The sequence below is a fragment of the Monodelphis domestica genome, chromosome 2 (assembly GCF_027887165.1).
Source record: "Monodelphis domestica isolate mMonDom1 chromosome 2, mMonDom1.pri, whole genome shotgun sequence".
In the NCBI taxonomy this organism is placed as follows: domain Eukaryota; kingdom Metazoa; phylum Chordata; class Mammalia; order Didelphimorphia; family Didelphidae; genus Monodelphis; species Monodelphis domestica.
Window position 1 is genome coordinate 175032959 of NC_077228.1, and position 18832 is coordinate 175051790.

The window sequence follows — 18832 nt, forward strand, 5'->3', positions numbered from 1 at the left end:
TGGAGTAAGACCTTCTGGGCCTCAACTGATAGAAAGAAAGCAGGAGTTGCAATTATGATATCTGACAAAGCCAAAGCAAAAATAGACCAGATCAAAAGGGATAGGGAAGGTAAATATATTCTGTTAAAAGGGAATATAGACAATGAGGAATTATCACTAATCAACATGTATGCACCAAATGGTATAGCACCCAATTTCTAATGGAAAAACTAGGAGAATTGAAGGAGGAAATAGACAGTAAAACCATATTAGTGGGAGACTTGAACCAACCACTCTCAAATTTAGATAAATCAAACCAAAAAATAAATAAGAAAGAGGTAAAAGAAGTGAATGAAATCTTAGAAAAATTAGAGTTAATAGACATATGGAGAAAAATAAATAGGGACAAAAAGAAATACACCTTCTTCTCAGCACCACATGGCACATTCACAAAGAGATCATACTCTAGGTCACAGAAACACGGCATACAAAAGCAAAAAAGCAGAAATAATAAATGCAATTTTTTCAGATCATAAGGCAATAAAAATAATGATCAGTAAGGATACATGGAGAGCCAAATCAAAAATTAACTGGAAATTAAATAATATGATACTCCAAAATCGGTTAGTTCCAGAAGAAATTATAGAAACAATGAATAATTTCATTGAGGAAAATGACAATGGTGACACATCATTTCAAACCTTATGGGATGCAGCCAAAGCAGTACTCAGAGGAAAATTCATATCCTTGAGTGCATATATTAACAAATTAGCGAGGGCAGAGATCAATGAATTGGAAATGCAAATCAAAAAACTTGAAAACAAATTAAAACCCCCCAGAAGAAAACCAAACTAGAGATCCTAAAAATTAAGGGAGAAATTAATAAAATCGAAAGTGACAGAACTATTGAGCTAATAAACAAGACTAGAAGCTGGTACTTTGAAAAAACAGACAAAATAGACAAAGTACTGGTCAATCTAATTAAAAAGAGGAAAGAAGAAAGGCAAATTAACAGCATCAAAGATGAAAACGGGGACCTCACCTCCAATGAAGAGCAAATTAAGGCAATCATTAAAAACTACTTTGCCCAACTATATGGCAATAAATATACCAACCTAGGTGATATGGATGAATATTTACAAAAATATAAATTGCCTAGACTAACAGAGGAAGAAATAGATTTCTTAAATAATCCCATATCAGAAAAAGAAATCCAAGAGGCCATCAAAGAACTCCCTAAGAAAAAAATCCCCAGGGCCGGATGTATTCACCAGTGAATTCTATCAAACATTCACAGAACAGCTAATCCCAATACTATACAAACTATTTGGCATAATAAGCAAAGAGGGAGTTCTACCAAATTCCTTTTATGACACAAACATTGTACTGATTCCAAAGCCAGGCAGGTCAAAAACGGAGAAAGAAAACTACAGAGTAATCTCCCTAATGAACATAGATGCAAAAATCTTAAACAGGATACTAGCAAAAAGACTCCAGCAAGTGATCAGGAGGGTTATTCACTATGATCAAGTAGGATTTATACCAGGAATTCAGGGCTGGTTCAATATTAGGAAAACCATCCACATAATTGACCATATCAACAAACAAACAGACAAAAATCATATGATTATCTCAATAGATGCAGAAAAAGCCTTTGACAAAATACAACACCCATTCCTATTAAAAACAAAAGAAAGCATAGGAATAGAAGGGTCATTGCTAAAAATAATAAACAGTATATATCTAAAACCATCAACTAACATCATCTGCAATGGGGATAAACTAGATGCATTCCCAATAAGATCAGGAGTGAAACAAGGATGCCCAAGGGGAGGGGGGGGAGAAAAGAAAAGGATCTTTGTTTCCAAGGAATATTGTTTGAAAATGACCAAATAAAATAATGTTTAAATTGAAAAAAAAATTAATTAATTAAAAAAATCTTCACCTCTAGTTTCTTTAAAGCTCCTTCTTTATTCATTCATATTCCTTTTTTCAGAGCTCTATGATCTCCCATATTGAGGGAGAACACGGTTTTGAGGAATCCCAAACTGGAAGAATCTTAGAGACTGGGCAGACCCAAATGGCAAAGGGTTGTAGGGAGGTGAATTTCTTCCCTGAGTCTCAGGCAAGATAATTGAAAGGATCAGTTCCCCCAGGAATGGTAGAAAGAAAAAACATCCTAAAACTGGAAGCTATTTGAAATAGGCAAGGTACTGTTCTTTCATAGAGTATGCCATGCTTGCAAATTTTACTTCCTGCCCATTCCCCCTTGAAGTAAAACCCTAGGGAGCAGTTTGTTTCCTCTGCCAAGTGGACAGGGAGTTTGGAGGCTAATTGTTGCCTAAGGAAAATACACCCCAGTTTTTACCAGCTGCCTGGAGAGCATTTCCAAAGACTCCTAGCTTCTTGTCAGCAGCAATCAGCAACCCAGCAAGATCAGCAACAGTGATCAGGTTTGGAGTCAGGGGCCAGGGCCTGAGCAGGAGCAGGAGCAAGCGGTATCAGAAACACCAGAAGTAGCACCGAGGAATGAAGGACACAGATTCAAGCACTTGGGTGAGAGAAGCAGCGTATCTCTTCTTAGCCAAGATTCTCAAACTGAAAATAGCCAGGCCAGTAGGGAGGGTGACTTGGCAAAAATTAGGGAAATAAAACAAAAAACAAAACCAACAAACAAACCTGCAAGAGCAGGGCAGTAGCTCCAGTAGAGATTTCGGAATTCTCTCAGAGTTCAAGGGTGGGTGGGTGGGTGGATGGGGGAGCAAAAAGCTCTAGAAGGAAAAATATGCCTTTAAAAAAATTATTTAGGCTATCTTAGAAGAAAAATTGAGAAGTTCTTTCTGACAAGTGCTTGCCATCAATGTAAAAATTAAAATTAAATCTCAATAATAAAAGTATTATATTTTAGGAGATTTATTAATGATCATTATAAATAATGGAATAAAAGGGATACAAAATAAAAAAACCACTTGCCCATGGCTAATTTGCTTGTTCAAAATCCCCACACTTACCACTACCATGCTTGTGACATCAAGCAAAAGATAGACCAGAATCCTCCACATCATTGCCTAATATCCCCTGTCTATAGAAAGAACGTAACAACAGGAAGTCAGTGGGCTCCTGGGAAATGAAGTTCTTTTTTAGGGTAACAGATTTCCAATTATACAGGGTTTAATTACCTCGATTCCACACCCTAGCTCAACTTCCATGCAAAGCTTTAAGCTTTAACCAACCATCCAAACAGATTCTATTGCACTGCTGTTTGCATCTCTCCTCACCTTTACCCTACAGGAAGTAGGAGAGATACACAGCTACCTTGCTTTACTCACATACATATAATCAAACACACACATGAACATGAAGGAATCTAGGACAAATTAGGCCTACTAGGGAAAAGTAGCTATCAAGACATACTTGTAAGTTTGCCTGAGATTCTTAGCAAGGCCAGTCTCAGCTCACAACTGTGAGCTATTCTGTAGACTGAAACTCAGATAAGGAGAACCTTTGTAGGATTCCTCCCAAAATAATCATAGTGAAACCTTGAATCTTTCCTTATCTTGCCCTTGTAATGTCATGACCAAATGACCCAGATCTTCCTTTCCCCAAGTTACTCAGAACAGATTAGCTGTTACTCTTTCTCAATTTGCTTGCATCCATAGAGGATCCCTAGAAATGTTTTGGGTAGTTATTTCATAAACAATATTTTGTGGGAAAGTAATACTTCCTAATTATGATGTAATGTTGTTTTCTATAAAAATCTTTCTCTTCGTCATAATAAATGGAAATCATGCATCATCCCACTATCACTAGTATTGGATTGTTTTCTGTAATTTACATAATAAATCCCTACCTAGAAGATTCGTGGGACAATCTGGCATACAAAGAAATGCATGCTCCACAGATAAAGGACCTAAAGTAATCATTTTAGGTTGTAATTTAGCTACTCTCTCTGGTTATCCAGTAGCTCCTATTACATCCATTGTACAAAAAGCTCTACAATTCTTAGGAAGAATTTGCAAAATTGATTTACTGGCTCCAGTATCAAAGAAAAGATCATAAATCTGATCACTTATAGTTACAGATACATATGGTTCTGTGCTGTTTGGAAGCTGAAATGTTTCCAATACTGGTGCAAGCACAGTAACATCAGAACAAAGCTCAGTCATTTCCTGTCCATCCAATTTTACCTCTGCTTGAACTACATGATATTCCCAGAATTTTACATTTTTAACTCCATAATGAGCTTTTTCACTCCTCCCTTTGGTCCTTATACTCCCTAACTTGGTATCATTGTTCTCATTTACAATCTAATTATCATTATCCAGTTTACATTCATCACTATTTTCCCTTATTTTACATTCATTAGAATTTTCTACCAATTTTACACTATAACTTTCTTTACCCCTATAATTATTACTACTAATTACTGTATCCTTTGATTCAATCAATTCATCTATATCTTCATTAATCTTATTACCATTACACTCATTTTCATTTACTCTCAATTAATTATCCCTTGATTTAATGACAGAAGAACACTGGGTAAACCTTCATAAGGAACAAGCCTCTTTGCTCTGATCACCCTTAACAACCTGACTATATTTAGGCCTTGCACCAGACTTAACCCAGTTCTGTATTGTGCTCAGATCTGGTGCTTGAGTTTCCTGACAGCAGGCATTCTGACATACATTTCCATTATTTCTTCTTGAGTAGTTATTATTCTTATTATTCCAGTTATTATTTTTGTTCCAATTATTTTGCCTATTAAATATTCCATACTTGTTCAATTGTCTGGAAAACTGACCTCTATCTACATTCCTTTACAAAATGACCAATTTTATTGCAGAGGAAACAATTTTGGGGACCTGATCTTCTATCCCTAGGCTTATAATAGTTATTATTAGGTTTCATAGATTTTATTGCAGCCAGTGCTTTAAACTCTTTAATCTCACTTTCTCTAGTTTTTCCTTCTGCTTCCTTTAATTTTCTTTTAAGATCTTCTATCACTATGTCTCTCTCCTCATATTTATCCTCACTATCTGTGCTTAAGTATGTAGCCTTTCTTCTAATATCTTCCAGTTCCATCTCCTCCCAAGCAAGATAATTGTTTTTGGAGAATAATTTTATCTTTGGTATAGCATTTTTCACATTTTATATGTGCTATTGTTCCCTCTTCAAGAACATCCATATTCAGGTATGTCCTGGCAGCTTCAGTGATTTGGTCAAGGAATGATGTTGATGTTTCAGTGGCTTTTTGTTTTATCCCTTCAAATTTGGACCATGCATTTGGTATCTTAGTATGTCTACCCATAACTCCTAGAATTGCCTGCCTAGCTTCCTTCATTCTGTCATACTGGACTTTGCTGTTCATGTCAGTGTCATTATAATTTTCCCGCCATGGTGTTAACAAGGGAACCTGCCTACTTTCCTCTGTGAACTTATTTCTTTCCCTGTTTGTTAAAAGCTCTTTCATTAACAGGGCAAAATCATTGTAATTAGGGTCAAATAGATCAATAGCACTCCTCATTTCCTTAATTACTCTATGCAAACTTTAGATTACTCCACCCTACTTAGTCTAACAAAAAAAAAAGGAATGTTAACACCCATACTTAAGGATTAAGTATTTAAGAGGCTGACCTATGACAGACATGTGCTAACAAATGACAAATCAGAAACAACTCACAGACCCCTGGGCTGTTCTAAGTCAAGCTTAAGTTACTATTGGTACATGTGAGATGCTAGAAAGTGATGTAAAAACCGTCAATATATTTTGCGTCACTTCCTCTCTCCAGTTTTTTTCCATGGTGTGTGTCCTCTGGTTTACACACCTTTGGAGCACCTACAGACAGATTTCATAACAATGCCAAAGGCTGAACATTATAAATTTTGACTAGTTTTAGTAGATAAAGTGACCAGATGGCATCAAGCATTACAACAGCCCAAGCTACAGTGGGTTTTGTTGCTAAGGTACTTTTATAAGAGATTATTCCTCGCTTTGGCCTGCCAGCACGTATTTATTCAGATAGAGGAAGTCATTTTACTGATTCTGTCCTAAATCAAACATATTTTTGCTTGGGGATAACTCCCACATTACCAACTACCATATCATCCCCAAAGCTCAGGCCAAGTTGAAAGAATGAACAGAAAACTTAAAACTATGATTGGCAAATTATGCACTGAAACCCATTTTAAATGGCCTGAAATTCTCCCTCTGACCCTATTTTATCTTAGAAGCATGCCTAGAGGAGACCATCACCATTTGAGATGCTTTTTGGACATCCACCTATACAGGGTAAGCCTTTCTCCCCTGCATATACATCACTATTAGGGGGAGATATTACTATTACTTCCTATATACAGGAATTACAGAACAAACTGCATGAATTCCATGAATCTGGAGCTGCAGTACAAGCCAGACCACTAGAATTTTCTCTTCATGACCTGAACCCAGGTCACAAGGTGTATATTAAGAATTTCCAGCATACTGGAGCAACTCAGCCTTCCTGGGAAGGGCCATTACAAATATTGTTAACTACTACAACATCTATAAAGATTGGAGAGAAGGACTCTTGGATTCATTGCTCACATGTAAAGAGAGCATCTTCTGTTGAGACTGATTGACTATATCCTATCACATGCATTGGATATAATAATCCATAGACAAGTAGATACTGTTTCCAGGAACACATTGAATTCCTGATCCCCCCCCTTTATTTGTATTATTGCTTTTCTTTTATTTTGATTAGAATATTTGATTTTTCCCCTTTTTCTCATTTCTTGTATTAAAGGTACATACAATTAATATTATTTTTTCTGCAGTAATATGAGTTTAATATATATATATATATATATATACTTGCTATAATATTAATGCATACCCAAAAAAGCTTTAAACTATGGGAACCTGCCATTTAGTAATAAAATGTTATGGGACTGTGATTAATGTTTGTGTCTGATTCTAGGAAATAAGATAAAACAAGGAGCACAGATTGATGCACTTCTAAGCCAATACAAAAGGACTTGAACCTAGTGTGATACTCGAGGTTGCAACACTTGACATATGTTAAGTCTTGTATCTACATTCTTTGTGAACTACTCAGACAAATATCAAAGTTTGACTATCGTCCTGGCTCCCCATATCCCTGAGAATGACAAAAAATCAGACCAGGGAATGACACTTCCCTATCAAAACAAAATTCTAGTTCTTTTTCTTTCTTATAGTATGGAAACTTCCCGTAGTCTTGGCTGCAAATGGCTAAGTGAAATATTACTGCATTCTGTCCTACAGATTTGTGGGATTAGAAAGTGCTTTAATTGGACCCTAATACAAGGGCCTGTTAGAAATTTATTAAACCCAGAATTTTTTCCCTTTCTCCCAAAAGTTTAACTTTCTTCCATTTTTTCCTCTTCTTTATTTTTTTGTTTTTTGTTTTTCTCTTCTTTTGATAATTAACTCATATACCCCCATAACTCAACCATGCATCCTGAGCTGAACTGAACGTTTCTTAAAACCCACTTGGGGGGGATTGTATTTTAATAAAAATCCAAGATTTTGAAATTTTGTTTGAGAAAAGATCTTCAAAGAAAGAAGCTTGCTAACTCCTAAATCCAGAGAATGAACTGTTGCAGAAAGATGCCAGAAAACCTTCACTACATCAAGAAGATCCAGAATGAACTTTGGGTGTGGTTGATTGAACTGAAGTTTGGTTGAACATTTATTTGAATGTATACTCATGCCAAAAGGGGACTGCCCCCTAATTGGTTTTTGTCAATGTGCCCAGCAAACATTGGTTTTGTTGTCTGTCTTTCTTATATTTCTTTCTTCTATCTACCTATTGTAATTTCCTCTTAGAAGGTGAAATTATGTATGAACCTGCAGTTAGAAAATTTGGAGGTGCAGGCTGATTATGTTTAGTGATCAATTGGGGAGACTAGTCTCCCAATCATCATCAGGGGGGATTGTGAACTTTAGTTTACTCCATCCTACTTAGTCTAACAAAAATAGGAATGCCTACACCCATACTTAAGGATTAAGTATTTAGGAGGATGGCCTATGAAAGCATGTTCATCTACAAATACAGGTGTTCTCTTTTTTTTATAGATTCTAAGTCCTCAAGTGTAAATTTCTTATGGGTTTTTTACTTAGAATATCTCATCCCTTGAAACTATTGGGAGATCTCTTCAGCCTCTTCCTTCTGTAATCTATTTAAATTTCCAGTTGTACCATTGTTTTCTTTTGCCTCACAACCATATTCAGTATTCATATATCTTTTATCTTTCATATACCTTTTCCATCTGGTCCAGTTGTTGCTTCATGAGTGTAACTGTTTAAGCTCAGAATCCTTAGTTAATCAAACCATTGTAGCTTTAAACCAGTTGCCAATAACAAATAACACCACTCTACACTTATACACAACATAGAGACAAATACATAGTATGGGGATATGGGACAAGACAGTCTGCACAGTAATTAACCTACACATTTTCATACACTTATAGTTCAAAACCATATAAGATACATTGGGAAAAAGAATGAATATAATATATGGGATATTCAGAAAACACTCCCACAATACAACCAAAAGATCCATTAACAAGTCCCCAGACATGTTTAAATTCATTGTTAACAGTGTATATACAATTGAATTTGTGTTGTTATACTCTACTGTGATCACCTTATTTATATACAAGTAAGGAAAGGGAAATTTTTTTTTTAATTTTTAATTCACTATGGCCTCTTAGACCATGTGGTAGAAGGTTATTTAGACTTTAAGTGTCTCTCCCAACTCAGTTAGAGTCTCAGAGTTCCACTGGCCCCCCTGTGGAATGTTCTACTTGCTGATTGTGAGATGGAATCTTCCAACCTGTAAATGACTCTTGGCTCTCTATATTTCTAAGTCCTAAACCTCCCTGAGCTCTGCCAAGTATTATTATGATTTTTAGGAAAGGGGAAAGGAAGGTTATACACAAGGGGAAAATCACATATAACTAAAATGAATTTAACAAAGAAGGGAAAGTAAGGGAAAGGGTTTGCATCTGACTTATCTCAGTTATTAAACCCACTATCCAACTACCCTAAACTAAATACCCAAGTTTCCTAAGGGTAAATCCAATAGGGAACCAGATTTCTCACACACAGAGAGTCCCTGGTGGATCAGGTACAGGAATCCAGTCCTCAAATGTCCCAGGAAAGAGAGGTTCCTCCAAATTTCCACTCTGTCCACCAGAGGGTATGGAGAATTTCCTCTCACCCTTGTATGGTATTCAAAGAGGCTGCTTGCAAGCTGTCCAGGAGAGATCAACTCTTCACCTTTCAGGCTTCACTTTCAACTCCAGACTGACAGTTGGAAACCTGCTCCTTTCAACAGCTTAGAATCCTGAACCAGTAGCTCTTTGAATCCAGGTCTGTCAACCATACTCTTGCTACTTTTACCTTCCTTTTACCTACAGGTATCTGCACAAAGCTAGTACCAATATGGTGATCTAGAATGTGTGATGGGGATAGACCAGGTTATCTGAAGAGGGATAAACTGATCCAGGTCATAAAATGGAGACAGTCAAAGCTCCTGTGACAATTAGAGAGGACTTAATTGTTACTAGCCCCAACATTTTCAGCCTAGGCAAGATAAAGAGATATAGTCTTTAAAAAAAGGCCACCTAGTGAATATTCTTTTATATATATATATATACATATGTGTGTGTGTGTGTGTATATGAAAGAGATTTTATATATACATATCATAATGTGTTCCATGGTCTTAACTGTAGAGCAGACTCATACTTGGTTTTTCATCATTTGGCTGTACTTAATGAAGAATAAAAAAAGGACACCAAAAGATTCCAAACATTGAGTAGTTGCAATAAGACAGCTAGGTGACTCAGTGAATCTCTGGAGTGTGAAAGACCTCAAATCCAGCCTCAGTAATGTCCTAGCTATGATGTCACTTAATTTGTTTGCCTCAGTTTTCTCAACTATAAAGTGGAAATATAGTAATATAATGTACTTCAAAAGGGTTGTTACGAGAATCAAATGAGATCGCATTTGTAAAGCCCTTTGTCCAGTGCCTTGCACACAGTAGGTGCTATATGGACACATATTCCCTTTCTCCTACTCTACTTTCCAGAGTATGAAGATCAAATGAGCTAAAATTTGTAAAGCACTTAGCACACAGTAGGTGCTATGTAAATGCTAAACTTGTGACACTAGTTCCATTAAGTCTGACTCTTTGTGACCACAGGGATCATACTGTCTATAGGAGTTTTTTTTTTTTAAACCCTTACCTTCTGTCTTAGAATCAATACTGTATATTGTTTCTAAGGCAGAAGAGTGGTAAGGCAATGGGAATCAAGTGACTTGCCCAGGGTCACACAGCTGGGAAGTGTCTGAGGTCAAATTGGAACTTAGGACCTCCCATATCTAGGCCTAGCTCTCAGTCTACTGAGCCACACAGTTGCCCACAATATAGGGTTTTTTTTGACAAAGATATTAGAGGGGTTTGCTATTTCATTTTCTGGTGGATGAAGACAAAGAGAGATTAAGTAACTTGCTAGAATCACACAATTAGCATATGTCTGAGACCAAATTTGAACTCAGGTCTTTCTGACTCCAGGCCCAGTGCTCTATCCACTGAGACACCTACCTGCCCTGTAGTTATTGCTATTTTAATAAAAAAAATTTTTTCAATTCCATGTAGAACCAATTCTGACATTTTTTAGATCCAGATTTTCTTCCTCTTTTCACCTAAAGCAGTAAATAGTGATATAGGTTATACTTTCATACAATACTCATCTCCATATTGCTCATGTCATGATAGAAAGCACATATTACATATACAATAAACAACTCATGAAAGAAGTAAAATGAAAGATGGCATGCTTTGATCTTCAATCAGACTCATGGAAACTCATTTTACTAATAATAATTTAGTCCTTTATAGCTGATTGTAAGGCTCAGTGCCAGGGTCGGCCAGCCCTGTGTGACCTTACTTGGGGTAACGAAATGAAGCTTAAGGAATGGACGCTATATGAAAATGCATAGCGACAAAGCTTTATTGGGTTCACACAAAGCATATATAGGTTAAGACACACAGGAAGATATGATGTTACCACCCAGCAACAGCAAGAACCAATAATTGGGCAGATTCATAGGAATTCATGATGTTACCTGCCAGGCACCAGGAAGAACTGAGAGGATTCCAAATAAAGACAGAGAAGCAAGTTTCCCACAGTCTCTCACAATTTCTCACAAACCTTATCAATCCTCCTTCTTCTGACTACTCCAACCTTGCAGTTTCTTTCTCACAAACCTTATCAATCCTTCCTCTGCTGACTACTCCAACCTTGAGCATGCAGCTGTGCAGGTCATACACAGTTCAACCCACGACCTTGACTATGCAGCCCAAGTGGGGAGAAGAGGAGGGCTTTAACCCTTACGGCTCTGCCTCGACTACAGCTGATCATCATATAATATTTCTGTTATTGTATGCATTATTCTCCTGGTTCTGTTCACATTATTTTTCATTAGTCATATAAGTCTTTCCAGGTTTTTCTGAACTTATTCTGTTCATCATTTCTTATGGCACAATAATATTTTATTACATTTTATCATATACCACATCTTGTTTATCCATTCCCCAGTGATGGATCAACCCTCAGGTTTCTAGTTCTTTGCCACTACAAAAAGAGCTACTAAAAATATTTAGGTTCATATAGGTCTTTTTCTCTTATCTCTGATCTCATTGAGATACAGACCCAGTGAGAGTATTGCTAGGTTAAAGGGTTGTATGCACAGCTTTATGGTCCTTTGAGTGTAGTTCTATATTAATCTCCAGAATGGCTGTATTAGAAGAGGGGATGGGACAAGAAGCCACTATAAAATGTCCTGAATTTCTGGGTCTGGGAGCTTGGCTTCAAGAAAGAAGTCAGTTTAAGGAAGAAAGTCGGTCTCAGGAGTCACCTTCATCTCAAGTCATCATCTTGACCTGCCTCTCAGAGGGAACTTGGGTGAGTGAATAGCTGAATTTTCCTTCCTGTCTTCTAGAGAGAGTTTAATTCTGGTTGAAGGTCAACAAGTCCTGGCTAAGTTGAGCACCAGAGCAATATTTAGTTAGATAGGCTAATATCTTCTCTACCCTTTTGTATTTCTCTTCTTTCACTCTTTCCACCTCTTTTGTAAATGAAAGCTATTAAAGGTCATTTTGACTTTGAGCAATAATACTTTGAATTGGCGACCACCATTATTATTTATAATTTTCATATATTTTAGTTAAACCATTAATTTTTAATCCCTACAATGTTAGCCATTCTAATAAGTGTGAGGTAGTATCTCAGTCTTGTTTTAATTTGCACTTCTCTCATCAGTGATTTGGAGCATTTTTTCATATTTCTATAGATAGATTTCATTTCTTCCTCTGAAGGCTGCCTGTTCTTATTGTATGGGATGGGGTCACAAACAATTGACTCCTCCACTTAAATTAATACAGATTCTCAGAGACAGGAAGCCAAAGTATAAGATAGACTTTATTGTACTTGTTGGAAAAGGGGGCATCCCTGGCTTTGAATTCCTGAGGAATGCCAACACATTTAATTCAAAGAACCAAGTTATAGGATTACTAATCACAAAAGAAATCTATCCCCACTCCTCTCCCTTCCTCCTGTTGGATTAGTTGTATGAGATTCACAGCTTCCAGGCTTGCTCTTGAAAGACAGTGAGGTATGACTCAAGCAGGAACAATATATACATAGGCAAAGAACATGATATCTTCAAGAAAGTTATTGCATTGTGTTACTGTCCTTGCCTCTGTGTTCTTTTGTTATCAATCATCCTTCCTGGACTTGTTCCTCGATGAAAGCCTGTCTCCAGACTAGACAATCCACCCAAGGTTTTTGAAATTTAGAACAGACAGGCCAAATGTTTTATTGAGGAAAGGGTACAGTCTTATTCTGAGAGGGAATACTAACTCTGACTGGGGTCCTGAAAATGTTGGGGTTACAAGCCAAATGTCATTACCTTGAGAATTACACAGAATTATATCTCACACAATTCCCCCCTTTTCTTATTTTAGTGTTGCCTCAGTTTCCCTCTCTACAACAATAATAACTATTTAACATTAGACTTCCTTGTACTTCCTATAAACTCTTTTTTTTTTGCCAATCATGTATTTTCTTTATACTTTATTTTTAGTCCTTAAAGATTCTTCTTAGTCTATATTAGATCTAACTGAAAAGATTTTATCCCTAGCTATTACAATTTACTTTTCTAAGAATACTCTGGGCCACGAGGCTTCCCCTCCTTCTTGGTAGCTGGGAAATAGGATCATTAATTGCTTAAGCTTACTAGTTTCTTTGTTTTCATCAATTACAGCATACCCATTTCTCCTTTTTCCATCTAAGACACATGAGGACCCATCTATAAATTGGTTCACTTTCCCATGTTGGGGAGACTCTTGCAAATCCTTCCTGATTTTAGTCTGGTAATCTATTTCTTCCATGCAATCATGCTCTGTTTCCTCAGGATTGTCCTTCCCAGTTCCTTTTGGAAACATTGCAGGGTTCAAATTGTAATCTGTTATCAGAACTAGGTCATCTTTTTTTCTAACAAGACTTCATACTTTAGTGACCTTAAGTTGTACTGTAAAGCCCTCTTCAGAAATTCAGAAGAATTTCTCTTCTCCCTCTGAATTCTTTCTTATGGGATCTGGAGATTCCTCCTTCACCATCAGTATGGTCTAGAGCACTACTCTAGTATGCTCATTCATTTCATCATCCCCTCTTCTCACAAATACATTTTGGGCTGGCTGTAATAGCTCATCCAATGGATCATTCACCCAATCTTCCACTTTCTGGAGCTTTCTACTAATATCTGGTCAGGAACTGGTTACAGAATAGGCTTTTAGAAAACCTTACCCTACAATGTCAGTCACATCTAGGCCAGAGTAACTGCTCATCAAAAAATCAATGGGTTTCATCTTTCTCCTGTTTGGCTTCAGACACTTCATTCAGGTCCTGATTCTGGGGCATAGCTGTTCTTATGCCCTGAATCAGAATTCTTCTAAGATCTCTCATATTCTTCTGATGAGCCCAAATATTGTGATCCCAATTAGGATCTTGGAGAGGGAATTTATATTCATCTCTCAGTCCTCCTTGGGCTATGGGATGTTTATTACCTCAAACTCTCATAGAGCTCTGAACTTCTTCTCTGGATATCTTATGCACAAACAACACTTGCTTCACCCTATAGTTTGAGGCTTCACACTCGCTCTGCACCTGTGCTAACACATCACACACACACACACACACACACACACACACACACACACACACACACACACATCCAAAGAAGCTTTTCAAAGCCAGGACTTCCCTCCCCATCTTCATTGACCCATTTATACTCACAAATCCTATTGCAACTGAATTCTGAATTTCTCACTGTCTTGCAAGCCCCCAAATTAAGTGGGATGAAATACCAATGGCTCAAGAATACCCCACTTCTCAAAAATAATCTGAATTCAGAAAATAGACTTGAAATGGCAGCAGGTTTATTTTTATTTTTATTTTATTATTTATTATTTTTATTATTTATTTATTATTTTATTATTATTTATTTTTTGTATCTTTTGCAAAATAGGACATTCCCAGTGTTGGATGCTTGAGGAATGCCAATGCATTGAATTCAAAAGACCAATTTATAGATTTCTAATCACAAAAACCTTCCCCCATCTCCCTCCTCCCTTCCTTCTCCTGTTATGATTGATCGAAGTTGTAACTTATATCCTGTCATCCTGTCAGATTCATGTTATCAGAATCATGATTTTTACAGTCTGTACCCAGAGCTGGCTAGTTTGGAGAAACAGTGATAAAACAAATTATACAAAAAGACATCCTAAGATAAAAAGTTGCTAAGATGTGTTACTGTCTTTGCCTCTATTTTACTTGTTATCAATCATCCTTCCTGGACTTATTCTCGGATAAATAGAATAAATAGATAAAATAGCAAACTAGCCTCCACATTCTCCTTCTCAGTCAGGACAAAAAACTGGATGTTTAAACTGTGTTTTAAACTGTAGCCGTTTGAGTAGAAATGCAAAAGAAAAACATATGACTTATCACTTGTTTATATGGGTATATGATTTGTAGTTTGGGTTTTAAAAGATTCCTATTGCAAAAATGAATAATATGAAAATAGGTATCAAGGGATAGCATCTGTATAACCCAGTGGAATTGTTTGTTGGCTCTGGGAGGAGGGGAAGGAAGAGGGGAGGAAAAGAAAATGAGTCATGGAAACATGGAAAAAAAAATTTTTTTAATTAAAATAAAATAAACTGAGCCCTCTTTATCTCCCAAGAATATTGCAGTTACAAGCCAAATGTCATTACCCTGAGAATTGCACACTTAATTCTATCTTACACAGACAGTAACCTAAATGTTTATTTAAATTTAGGAAACTATGGGGCTACATATAGGTATATACATATATATATATATGAATTAATATATGCATATGTGTGTACCTATATAAGAGCAAAAACTTAAGGAAAAGAGGTTTCTCCAATTTCATGGGATGGGGATTCAGAGCCAATTAATTAATTAATGAGAGATGTGATAAATTTTAGTAATTAACATTAAAATAGTAAAGCATATCCCTTCGAGTCTTAGAAACTAGGATGAGAATTGAGTGAGATAGAATTAAGTGCATTTTTCTCAGAATAAATACTCAGCTTGTACCCCATTTCTTCAAGGCAAAAACACAGTTAAACACCTAGTTTTATCCTAACTAGGGAAGAGGACGTGGAGACTAGTTTGATATTTTTGGTGACCTTTATCTAAAAGTCCTTGATATGAGCCTGGGGAAGAGTGATTGATAATAAGGAACAAATGGCCTCAATTCAAGGGCAATTGGCAGTTTGTTTACTCCTTTATCTCTTAAAGAAATGTGGAATATAACTTTTCCTTTGTACTTTGTTGTTCTAAGTTAGACACCTCTGTGTTCAAGACTGTATGTACATCATAGTTTCCCCAATCAGAGGTTTGACAGGAAAAGGAAGAAGTGGGAGGAAAAGATTTGTGATTAGAGATTCCTATATATTTTGGAGGTCTTTGCTAAATATTTTAGCATTTGGCATCAGGACACCTTCTCCCTTTCATGAAAGGAAAATAAAACTTCTATCTACTTTTACTTTGGCTTTCCAAATCCAGTTTTTCATAGGTGCTTGCTATCATATACCACACAAATAATTAATTAATATCAAAACAGTAAAGCATATCCCTTATAGTCTTAGAAAATAGGAGGAGAATGAATAAAAAAGATGATCTAGTAGCATATGGCTCCATTCAGGCTACCTGTGAGGGTCAATACTAACTCTCTACTATATACATATATGCTATAGTGCTAGATGGGGACTGGAACCGAGTGGTAAGAAATTCAGATTAACTATAAATTATGTTACTTTTGCATACCCAGGTCCACATAAATTTTTTTTCTTCTCACTGTTTTCATTTTCCCTTTTTTAATCTCTAAGATAATCATCCATTCAAAGTTTTCCTGAAACTTGTACAACTTAGTCATTACCACCACCACCATTGCTACCACTACCAAAAGAAGCAGCGTTGATATAGTGGTCTCAGGGTAAGGAAGAACTATGTTTAAATCCTATCCCTGACAAATACTTCCTAGGTGATACTGGGCAAATCACTTCTCAGCACTCTAGAAAACTTTTCTAAGACTGGATTTCAGAAGAGGTGCTGACCTACACATGTAGAGCAAGTTTTTTTATCTGAGAATTTCCCAGATGAATCAAATCACAGATCTAATTCTTATTCATCACTCCAACAAACTGATTCTTACACATTAAAAAGAAAAAAGTACTAGATTTTAGGGAGGCAGTGTGGTAGTCTTGGCCTAGCATATAAATCTGTAGTAGAATAACCAGGGTAGTAGCCTTGGATCAAAGGGAAACCAGCAGTTCTGTCACGCTGAAACTTCTGAACCTCTTATTGGGCTAATAGTGACTGAGTCCAGAAACAGTCTACTAAAACTCAACTATACACAAGCCAACAACCTGGGTCAGGAACATGCAGAGCTCAGATTAGGGGAGTAGTAAACAGACTTCTCCCTGGATCACACTAATTTGAGAGCACTGAAAACTTGCTCCCCCAGACTGAATTATGAAAGCAGTAGGACATAAGCATACAAAAGCTCAGAGGTATGTAAAAGCATGAAACTAACAAAGTCCATAGTCAAGAAGGACACTGAAAGAATGAGAAAAAAAAAGAAACTTGACCATAAAGAGTTATTATGGTGACTAGAAAGATCAAAGCACAAACACAGAAGAATACAGTGACCCCAAAATATCTAAAAACAAAACCTCAAAGAAAAATGAAAATTGAACACAAAGGTCCAACAAGAATTACTAGAACATTTAAAGAGTTTGTTTAAAGGGTAAAAAAAATTAAAAACCAAATTGAAGCAATAGAGGAAAAAAAAATTTTAATGCAGGAGTGCTCTGCAGGAAAGTATAACACCTTGGTTAAAGAAGAAGAACAAGAACAAGAAGAAGGACAACAAGAAGAACAACAAGAAGAAGAAATATCAAACCATACTGAAAAAAACTCCTTGAAAATAAATTAGAATTGGCCCAATGGAAGCTAATGACTCAATGAGATATTGAGAAATAATCAGTCAAAAGGCAGCAAAAAATAGAACAAATGTCAAATATTTCATAGAAAAAAACTGATGTGGAGAATAGATCACAGAGATATAATGTAAGAATCATTGGACTACCTGCAAGCCCTGACCAAAAAAAAAGTGACTAGGCATCATATTTCAAGAAATCATAAAAGAAAATTGTCCAGATGTCTTTGAACCAGAGTAGAATTAGAAAGACTCTTGGAGTCACTTTCTGAAAGAAACTCCAGGAACATTTTAGCTGAAATCCAGAGCTCCCAGGACAAGGAAAAAAAATTATAAACAGCAAGAATCCTGACTCTATAGTCAGAGGACATAAATTCAAATCCTGCCCCTGGTGCTTACTATCTCTATGACTTTGGGCAAATCACTTAAATTTCTTTGCACCTCAGTTTTGTCATATGTAAAATGAGGGAATCAAACTAGATAACTCCTGAGGTCCAATTCCACTGACCCTATGCACATAGGATCATTACCCTATTTGTGTGGCCCAAAGCAAAATTCCCTGAGGGTTGCTCATGTACTCTGATCCGCCAGTCTTCTCTTGTGCTTCATCTCTTGTTCTCATTCCTTCTTTTCATATATACCTTAGAGGGTTGCTAACAGCTGTGTAACATGAGATTATGGATCATCTTTAAGGAGTGGGGAGAAGGATTACCTGTTCAAGGACATAAAAATGATGCATGATCCAAGGATCCATTATTTGGAACAATGAGATATGTTCACAGACGGTATGATATCCTGGTTCTCAAATACCAAGAGTGTCAGGGGCTTTGGTTTTGTCACCTAAATCCCAGTGGAGGTAATAGGTCACAACTGCAAAACCTCAAGAAGTTGATGGCAGAGCTGTGGAACCAAAGATGGCAGTCTTCTAAGAGGAGTCTTGTAGACCAGATGCACATTTAACTATGAAAAATATCTTTGTGGGTGGTATTAAGGAAGACTCTAAGGTACACCCCCAAAGAGACCATTTTGAACAGTATAGAGAGACTAATTGACTTGAGACCACATGACACTCTTGCAGTGTCTAGAAGAGGTGCTTTGCTTTTGTAACTTTCAGTGGCCATTATTGTGCAGCTAAGATTGTTATTCAGAAATGACATATTGATCTCATGCTGTTGTTAACTGGCCAGAACAACCATTCTGGAAATGGTGTGAGAGAAGTCACAAA